This window comes from Rousettus aegyptiacus, unplaced genomic scaffold, assembly GCF_014176215.1.
Source record: "Rousettus aegyptiacus isolate mRouAeg1 unplaced genomic scaffold, mRouAeg1.p scaffold_m13_p_13, whole genome shotgun sequence".
In the NCBI taxonomy this organism is placed as follows: Eukaryota; Metazoa; Chordata; class Mammalia; order Chiroptera; family Pteropodidae; genus Rousettus; species Rousettus aegyptiacus.
In genome coordinates, this window is record NW_023416288.1 from 70747914 (window position 1) to 70757247 (window position 9334).

The 9334-nt window shown below is 38.3% G+C and overlaps 1 pseudogene; it reads right to left on the bottom strand.

The window, feature by feature from the left end:
• Positions 1 to 5275: 5275 nt before the first annotated feature.
• Positions 5276 to 5394, bottom strand: LOC118611014 (annotated as a pseudogene).
• Between the last annotated feature and the right edge of the window lie 3940 nt (positions 5395 to 9334).

The following is a 9334-nucleotide window of genomic DNA, read 5'->3' on the forward strand; positions in this document are numbered from 1 at the left end:
GGAAGCTGTTTCTAGACTGAGATCAATTATTTGAAATAGCTACACGCCTTTTACATAGTGTTTGACCAGTGCTAGAATTCAACACCCAGATTCAGTTCTACTTTTTCATTTCTAGTAAAACAGAGATTCACACTTTGAGGCCGAGGAAATCAAGGAGAAGAATCACATCATCATTTTTGCAAATATTTGTCCAGAAGTTAGCATGTGCCAGGCCTGTGATATGTACTTTATCTGCAGGCATGGGGGGCGGGGGGGTTGAGAACTTGTGCACACAGCTGGGAAGTGGTAGAGTGGAGCTTTCAACTCAAAAACTCCATTTCTGTAGATTTCTCTACCATTCGAATCCATCTGAAAATAACAATAACAATGATCTTAAAATAGGCTTGCCATTTTTAGATAAATGAGAACTTTGATAAAGAGCCATGAAATTATAATTTGTATGCAGTTTCTCATTTTCCTTGTTTCTAATGTTGTTTTAGAAACAACATTGCAACTTATTATTTTGGATAATGACACTTCTATGACCAACTTCTCTTGTTGGTCCCTCTGCAGAGATTTATAGTACCTTTTTTGCATTATCTGTATCTGAGTCTAAATCTAAATTCTCCCAGCTAAGATTGCAATTTCAAATTGTATGAACACAGTTCTATAGCTGTCAAAAGCTTTTCTAAGCCTTCACAGTTTGATGCCACAAATTGCCAGACAGCCTGCTTCTCGAGTTTAAATAGATCACCTCCCTTTGAACTCTTATAATATCCAATAAAACAGTGGGGCTATAGCTATGTAGCACAAAAATAATCTCGACTGAACTAAAATGCTATGTCTCATCATTTATCTACATTCTCCTAATCATCTAGATATTTCCAAATATCTGGGTTGATAACACGATGTAAGGAATATATCTGAACACTTTAATCATGAGGCCAACAAACTATGGCCGATGGGCCAAATCTGGCCCACCACTTGTTCCCGTACATAAAGTTTTACTGGGGCTCAGACATACTTGTTTTACACATTACTTATGGCTTCTTTCATGTTCCAAGAGAAAAATTGAATGATCGCAATAGAGACTGCAAAGCCTCTGCAACATCCAAAATGTTTATCATCTCATCTGTTAAGAAAAGTTTGCCAGTGCTGCTTCACCTGAAATTGTCCATTTTCTTAGATCTCATTTGTTTTATTTCTCAATAACATGATTAGAAAGTAGAAAAGTTTTCTCTCTATGCTCTTCATTTTCTCTGGGGCATTTAACCCCTCTGATTTTGTTATCACATCTCATAAACGAATCAGCACCACTAGCTGTAAGCCTACCTACTTTATAAAGTACACGTGAAAGGTGTACTTTATAAACATAATGGGATATATACAATTCTTATTAAGCAGAGTGTGAGGTGGTTTAAAAGGAGCTAGAATAATTTTCCATCTCACAAATTTTAACAATTCTTTGAAAGAGATGGGCCACAATGAGTCACAGGCAAAGGTTTTGAATCAGATCTGAGTTTGAGCCTCGGCCTCGTCAATTACAAACTATGTTACTTGTCCTCTCTGCCTGCATCAGTTTTCTCCTTTGTTACATGGAGAGAATAATAATAGTATCCATCTCATTGGATTGTTAAGAGAATTAAATTCAGTTAAAATGACTGTGCTTAGCTTAGTGTGGGCACATAGTAAGTCATCACATCCTTCCATTGGCAACTTAAGAATGGAATTAAAGAGACAAGGAGGAAATGAATGAAGAAGAGAAGAAAGACAGCATTAAAAACCACCAAAAGAATGAGGGCACGTTCCTGATTTATTACCTTACACTTCAATTTCTAGAGTTAAGAAATAATTCTCTACTTAGAGATAAAAATGCTTCAAATATGATGTATCTTCATATCTCAGATTAGTTTGGAACTTAAAGGTTTGCTTCTTAATTTGAGCAAATGGAATCTGTAGAACCTACAGATGTCTTTCTCACACTCAGGGCTCATTTCAAACTTCACAGATCCTGAATGAGATGTGAGCTCATTCTCAGTGCATGTGTACACATAAGCAATAGCTGATTTCATAAGCTCAGGGAGCATATTTACTTTCAGCAAGAAATGAGCTCTTGCTTGGAAAATTGGTCTGAAAACCCATTACTGCAGTGGATTCATTTTCATTTATTTCCCAACAGGTAATGGCGTTTATTTGGAGTATTGAGAGATAGCGCCTTTCTGAAACTGAGTGTTATCTCATTTACATGCAAATATTTTTATCGTCATCTTAGATAGAACTATAATCATGGTCTATCAGGCTTGCCATGCACCCAGAATTTAATTAATGATATGTCTGCACAGAATCAAGATAAAAAGCTGAAACAGAAAAAAATTTGGCATCATAGAGCTTTCAAGCTCATAGACGTTTTAGTAATTTCACTAATTTATTCACTCAGTTATTCATTGCTTTGACAAATATTTATTGAGTTCCTACTATGTGCTAAACACTTGCATGTGATACAAATATATAAATGGAAACACATAACCTTGACTTCAAGAATGTCACATTTTAAGAGAGAGACAGAGGCCAACAAAGATGATTCTTCAGGTTACGATGAAATCAGGCCTAAGTACAATGGAAGCATGTGTGTCCAGGGAAGAAAAGGTAAGCTTTGCATGAAAAATGTAGCTCTCTGAGCCTCGACAAATAAGCTGACAGATGTGGAAAGTGTGCCATGCAAGAAACAGCTCCAAGTCCAGCAGTATGCAGACCGTGAAATGTTTGGAGAAACTAGAAGTGGCTCAATACTCCTAGAATGTAAGGTGTTAAGTGGTAAGGGGGGCTGAAGGTACGAGGCAGGTGGAAGTGGAGGTTGGACAGGGTCTTGATTGTGGAAAGCTTTGTCAAGCAAAACACTCCAGGTTTTATATGAAGGCAATCAGAAGTCACTGCATAATTTTAGCAATAGAGGGAGGAATCATATTTTCACACTAGAAATGTCACTTCAGTAGCTCTGAAGAATAGTGGGGCAATCACAAAGTGGTCTCTTATGACAAATAGGCAAGTGATGCCTGGGTCATGAACCGTAAGGGTGACTATGGTAACGGAGGTGGGGTACCAAAATGAGAATTATTTAGGAGGCAGGATCAAGGGAACACAGGGATTGACAAGAGGTGGGTTTTAAAGGAGAAATAGTGTTCTAAGATGGGCAGCTAGGTTAATAAAGTGTCATTTAAAAAATTCAGGAGAGGGTTCATGGGAGCAAGGTATAGGATAATTATAGATTGTATAAACAATCTACACCAAGAAAATATATCTAAAATTTTAAATACCATTTCATTTATTTGCTCAATATAGATGTTATACAGACAACCCAACAAAAACACAGATTGTCATATTAAATAAAGGACTGTATGTAGTTTAAAATATTCTTTCTGAGCTTAATATTTCTGTTAATACTTTTCTGCATTAACTGATGCCTTCTAATAGTCATTTTAAAAATAATTCACCATAAATAATGAAATCTGCTTTTATTTAAATCAAGATTAATAAATAATTTCTATTAAAATCCCTTTATATTTATGTTATTTATAGGAAAGTCAATAAAGATTAAGAAGGAGTCCCAAATTGCAAACTACTTGCTATTATATTTCCTGGCAGGAGCAAAAAAGTAAAATATCAGTAAAAGTGAAGATTCTACTATGATTCTTTGTAAGGCTGATAGAATTCCATTTTTAAAAAAATTGAATTTAAGGATATGATGAGAATATGAAATATCCTTTGATATTAAGGCTAGATCCCAAGCCATATATGAATCAAATTTATATGCTAGTTCTATATTTTTGGAGGACAGATAGCATATCTTATTTCAGGAACTAGAAATTCAGAAACAACTTAAATGGCAACTGAAGTTTCATAGTCCTAGGAAAAGTAATTTGAATTGTTCATATCTCTTTTTCTGAAAGCTTGGACATAGAAACAGAAAAATGTATAAAAGGGTCTTTGCTATCTACTTCTGAACATTCTGTGCTGCCTCAATAAATCATATCATTAAGACATTTCTCTTATTCAGATTCTGACACTTTGTGCATGTGGAGAAAATCACTCTAATTAATGGGAAAATTCAGAAAGTCACAATAATATTAAGGGTAAAGATGTAGGTTATGTACGCTTCTGTCTTCTCACAGATTTATCAGACTAAGAAGACAAAGTGAAAAATATTCAATTAGAGCTATGTGTAGCATTTTAATTCTCATCAAAGGTCACTCAACCAGTTTACAACAGCAGCATGTCTTGTCTGCTAGATAGCCAGGCGTATTTCTAGTATGTTAAATGGCCTTCCTGTCCTTTCTTGTTCAATTCAGAGTGTATTGAATGGATAACTTCACGTGCCTCATTTTTCCGTAACATGGATGTTTGCTCTTTTCCCAAACATGCCTGTATGCTCCCTTCCCTCTACAGCTTGTGGACTGTATATTGTAGGCCCATCATTAGAAAATCTCCCTTATCAGACATCAGTATTTCAAGAGCAAGGGGTTCAACCAGAGTACATTGGTTTGATGTGATACACTGACTGAAGCCACCTATCTGATTAAATGTGACCAACTGTAAGTTTTTCTCGGTCTTTAAAAGACTAAGGCTTGAATTTTTAAAAAGGGAGAGAGGGAAGAATAGTAAAAAAGAAAGAAAAAAATGGGAATGAGAGAAAAAATAAAGACAAAAGGAAGGCCACGTGCACAGAGTGTCAATGCTCAAAAGTATTGAACTTGACTTTATAGCATGCACACCTGCAGGCACTATTGTGCACAGCATACATTTTGAATTAGCATATTACTCGTGCCATGTGCAATATTTTGTGCTACATTTAAATTATTTTTAGTAGAAAATTACACAGTTGTCATGGTGTAAGAGAAATGGGCTTCCATATGAATAATCCTGCCCTTTTATAGACAGACATGCCTAATTTGGACTGTGATAGGAAGACCTCGGTTCACCTTGACCAAACCTTTCCCTTGGTCAGCTGTCCAAAATAGCCCCAAATTTTGAAATCGTACATATTTTGCAATTACTTCAAGTAGGTTCATTTTTTTTCATTATACCTAATGTAATTCTGCAATATTACATTAATAACAGTCAGTTGAAAATAATATTAACAATGAGTTAGTTTCTAATGATATCAATTGTTGACAAGATATCTAAAACATCTTTTGAACAAAAAAGTTACCACATTTAAATAGAACAAAAAAGTGGGATGAATACAAATCCGGTGCAGTAATTTTGTTTTTTTTTTTTCATTAATGTCTTTTTGTGTGTGTGCCTACGGCACCTGGTCTTCCTAGGTGGTTTCCCATCCAAGTACTAACTAGGCCTGCCACTGCTTAGCTTCCAAGATCAGACGAGATCAGGCACATTCAGGGTAGCATGGCCATAGAGTGGTTTTTCCCATTAGTGATATTGATAAATTACATTTTTGTAGCTTTTCACAGCTTACAAAGTAATCTCCCATACATAACATCATTTGTGCCTCACAGCAACCCAGTAAGAGAAACATTATGCCCATTTTTCTTATGTATAAATTGAGGTTCAGAAGGATATGCAAGCAGCCCAAGTTCACAGAATTAGTAAGTAAAAAAAACCTAAGCTCAAATCTTCTGCTTACCAATTCCATCCCCAGCCTTTCCTCTTTTCCTTCCCTCCTTCCTTCCTTCCTTCCTTCCTTCCTTCCTTCCTTCCTTCCTTCCTTCCTTCCTTCCCTCCTTTCTTCCCTCCTTCCTGCTTCATTCCCTCCTTCCAGCAGAGCTGGCTCCACTGAATGCTGAAGCCAGACAAATAGGCAGGATTTGGCATGGGTCACATAAGTCCTTGGAGTCACAGGACCATGTTTTGCTTACTTCAGGGACCCTCAGTGTCTAAAAATTGAGACATTGTACTTACAATAACTGTGTCATTCAATATCTTTAAATGTGGAGAGTCCACACCTGGATATCTCTCCACTTTCACAAAAGGTCATTTTTCTCTGGGTCCCTCATTGTGGTATTCTCCTGCTCCATTGTGCAAGTTTACCACAAAGCCGTGGGGCAAAATTTCCCCTTTGGGACACTTCTAGGACCTCACTTGGACTTGACCCGGTTGTTCAAGCCTGTTGTTCTTTGTTGGAAGCTCTGCAGTTTAGAAAACACTCACCTGGGGCAGGATGGGGTCAGGTAAAGAGAGACATTGGAGGTGGATTGTCACAATGCAGCAGCTTGGACCTTCTCCAGAGCTACTGACCTGTGAAGGAATATGAGGAGCGTGGGGGTGGCAGGAGTGTGTGGGAAGCACCGTGTGGAGGAGCAGGGAGCTGCCTACCATACGGATCACATGAAGGGAGCTGCTTTATGATTCCTAACACTCTGTACCATGTGCTGTTTCTGTAAGCTCAGGGCTACACGAACAATGCAGGTCCCTCTAGGATCCCTGACTCCTGACACAATGACAAAAGCACAAACAGCCAGAGCGGCCCATTCTGTCTTAATGCATGTCATTTAACTTTTGCAATTTGACTATCGTAAGTAGATGCCATAAAGGAATTTCGAAGCCATGAGTGGGAGCTGTGAATACTGGAAACTAAAGAATCGACTGACATGCTTAACAATTCTATTCTAAACAACCAAGAAAGTGTTTGAAAAGGAACACATAGCTCTGCTTTTAAATTGCCCAGTTTTCCATAAACATATAATTTTATTAATCGTCCACGTGGCTGGACTATTCTAACAACAATGCCAACCACATGAGGCCTGACTCTGCCCCCTAAATGCACTGTACTCATAGGCACAGAACTTAAAGGAGAAAAAAAAGACTTCTTTGTGACTAAGAACCCTCCAGAAGCTTTATACCCTTTCCAGGAGCCTCTTAGGGACACAGCCTGCAAAATCATCCCAAGACTCCTCGTCTTTTATCAGACAGTATAGCAAAAACTCTGAGCTGGAGGAAAAGAACTAATATATGCAATGCAAAATGAAGGCACTGTTGGTAATCAGTGCTTTTCTAAAAAAACATCAATCAAATATCATATAAAATGAGAAAGAGCGAGACAGAGAGAGAGAGAGAGAGAGAGAGAGAGTGAGCGAGAGAGAGAGAGTGAGCATGCATGTGTTTGTGTACATGCACCAGAAAAATTTAATATTAGAGAGGAAGCTTTGGATAATCTTTTGTTAATACAATGTGTCTTCTCATGGCACATTGGTCTCTTCTGAAAGTTCATATTAATCTGAATCTCTTATTTTTTAGTAGCAAGGTATATTTGCAGTTCTGTATTATCATTTTACAGATAGTAAACCGGAAGGACGAAAAGGTTACTTGGCTTAATTTTAGTTACGTACTAGCAACCTCAGCCCTTAATTTTGATGTCACATGGGGAATTGGTTGGAGGATAGCTGTTTGAGGCTTGCTCCTGTACTTTCTTTCTCATTGGTATGACTTCTGAGTCACAGTTGAAGTAGTGACTCAGAGGCCATGGATATTTTCTCCACATTGGTGAATCTTCTTACTCCTTTAAACCAGGATTGTCACCTCCAGTTCAATTCTGGCTCTATCTTCAAATTTCACAACATGATGAGGCAGCGTGGTGGAGGGGTCATGGGGGAAAGCTCTGGAATTGTGTAGTCCAGGGAAAAAACACCCGGAAGCCACACTCAGCTTCATATCAGTCCTAAAGCCTGCCAAGTCCACTTGCCTTGCAGGACCTTTGAATTTGCTGCTCCCAGTGCCTGGAACTTTCATCCCCTGATGTCTATATGGCTCATCTTCAACTCTTTCTAGGGTCACTGCTCAAATGCTACCTCATCAGAGAATCCTACTGTGGTAGGTAGAATAATGCCTCCACCACCACCACCAAAGACGTTGACATCCTATTCTTTGGAAGCTGTGAATATGTTACATTATATGGCAAAATAGACTTTACAAATGTGATTAAGTTATGGATGTTGTGATGGGGAGAGTATCCTGGACTATCTAGATGGGCCCAAAACAATCACAGGGTTCTTATAAGAAGGAACAGTGAGTAAGAGAGGAGGGAGAAGTTATGCTGATGGTTTTGAATATGGAGGAATGGACCACAGGCCAAGGAATGCAGGAAGCCCCTAGGAGCTGAGAAATGAAAGGAAATGGATCTCCCCCAGAGCAGCTAGAAGGCATGCAGTCCTGCTGATCCATTTTAGACTTCTGACCTCCAGTATTGAAAGATAGTAAATCTGTGTTATTTTACACCACTAAGTTTGTGCTAATTTGTTACAGCAGCAATAGGAAACAAATAGATTTCTATTCAAATTCCCTCTCTCTACATTGAATCACTCACATTTCTGCTTACCCTGTGGGATTTACTTTTGCAGCACTTGATCATCTGACATAGGTTTATTTGTGTTTTCTGTCTCACCGTACTAGAACGTAGCCTTCATGAGACAGGGGTCTTTGTTTCATTCATTGTTTTGCCCTTTAACCTGAGAAGTACCTGGCCCATAGTAGATGCTCAATAATTTTTTTTTTTGTCTGAATAAAGAACATAGCATGGAGTAATCCATCCATGATTGTTGGAAATTGATAACACTTTTGTCAGTGCAGAACCGCTAAGCAGGCTAATGCTACTTCTCAAAGGAGTTCCAGGTGTGCCTGGCATGCTGCTTTCCTGGGCCCTCAAGTCAGCAGGTACAGCAGCCATTTGTATTTGTCCAAGTGTGCCATGTAAGTAATATGGTGTTTTATATGTGGCATAATGGACAAAGATTTTATAAGGTGTGTTTGAGGACATCAACAATGACTACCCTGCAAAATCAAGGCTTCTTTTTTGAGGGCGAGGAATTGCAGAACATAGTTGTAGACTGAACATAAAGCAGTTTTTAGTTTGAAGGTGATGCCAACAGATAGCTTACTTTTAATGTGGAATCCATTTTTAGGTTATGAGTGACTTCCTAGAGTAGAATGCCTACTACTGATAGTAAACATGAACTCAAGAGATAGGACCTCACCCATGGCTTCCACTGGGCTTTCGGGGATCTCTCTGTACCTTTGTACTGGACTTTCTTACCTCTGTCTCCTCACTGTCCACCATATTTCTTGGCTTTCAAGACCCTCTCTTTCACCTATTTTGACCAACTATTTTAAAAAGGTTCCTATTCACTGATATATGAAATTTTCTTCTTTGATTTTTTTTCTTATTACCTCAAGGTTGCAGGATTATCACTCATTAGCCATTTCATTTGTTCTAGTCTTGCTACTGTCACAGGAAGAGCTGACTGCCCTAATAATCAGGGCTGTTCAATCCTGGAATTTGCTGAACCACACATCTATGCTGATGGTGAGCATGCTGTTGGAGAAACAGGGCTCATGACATTTAGTG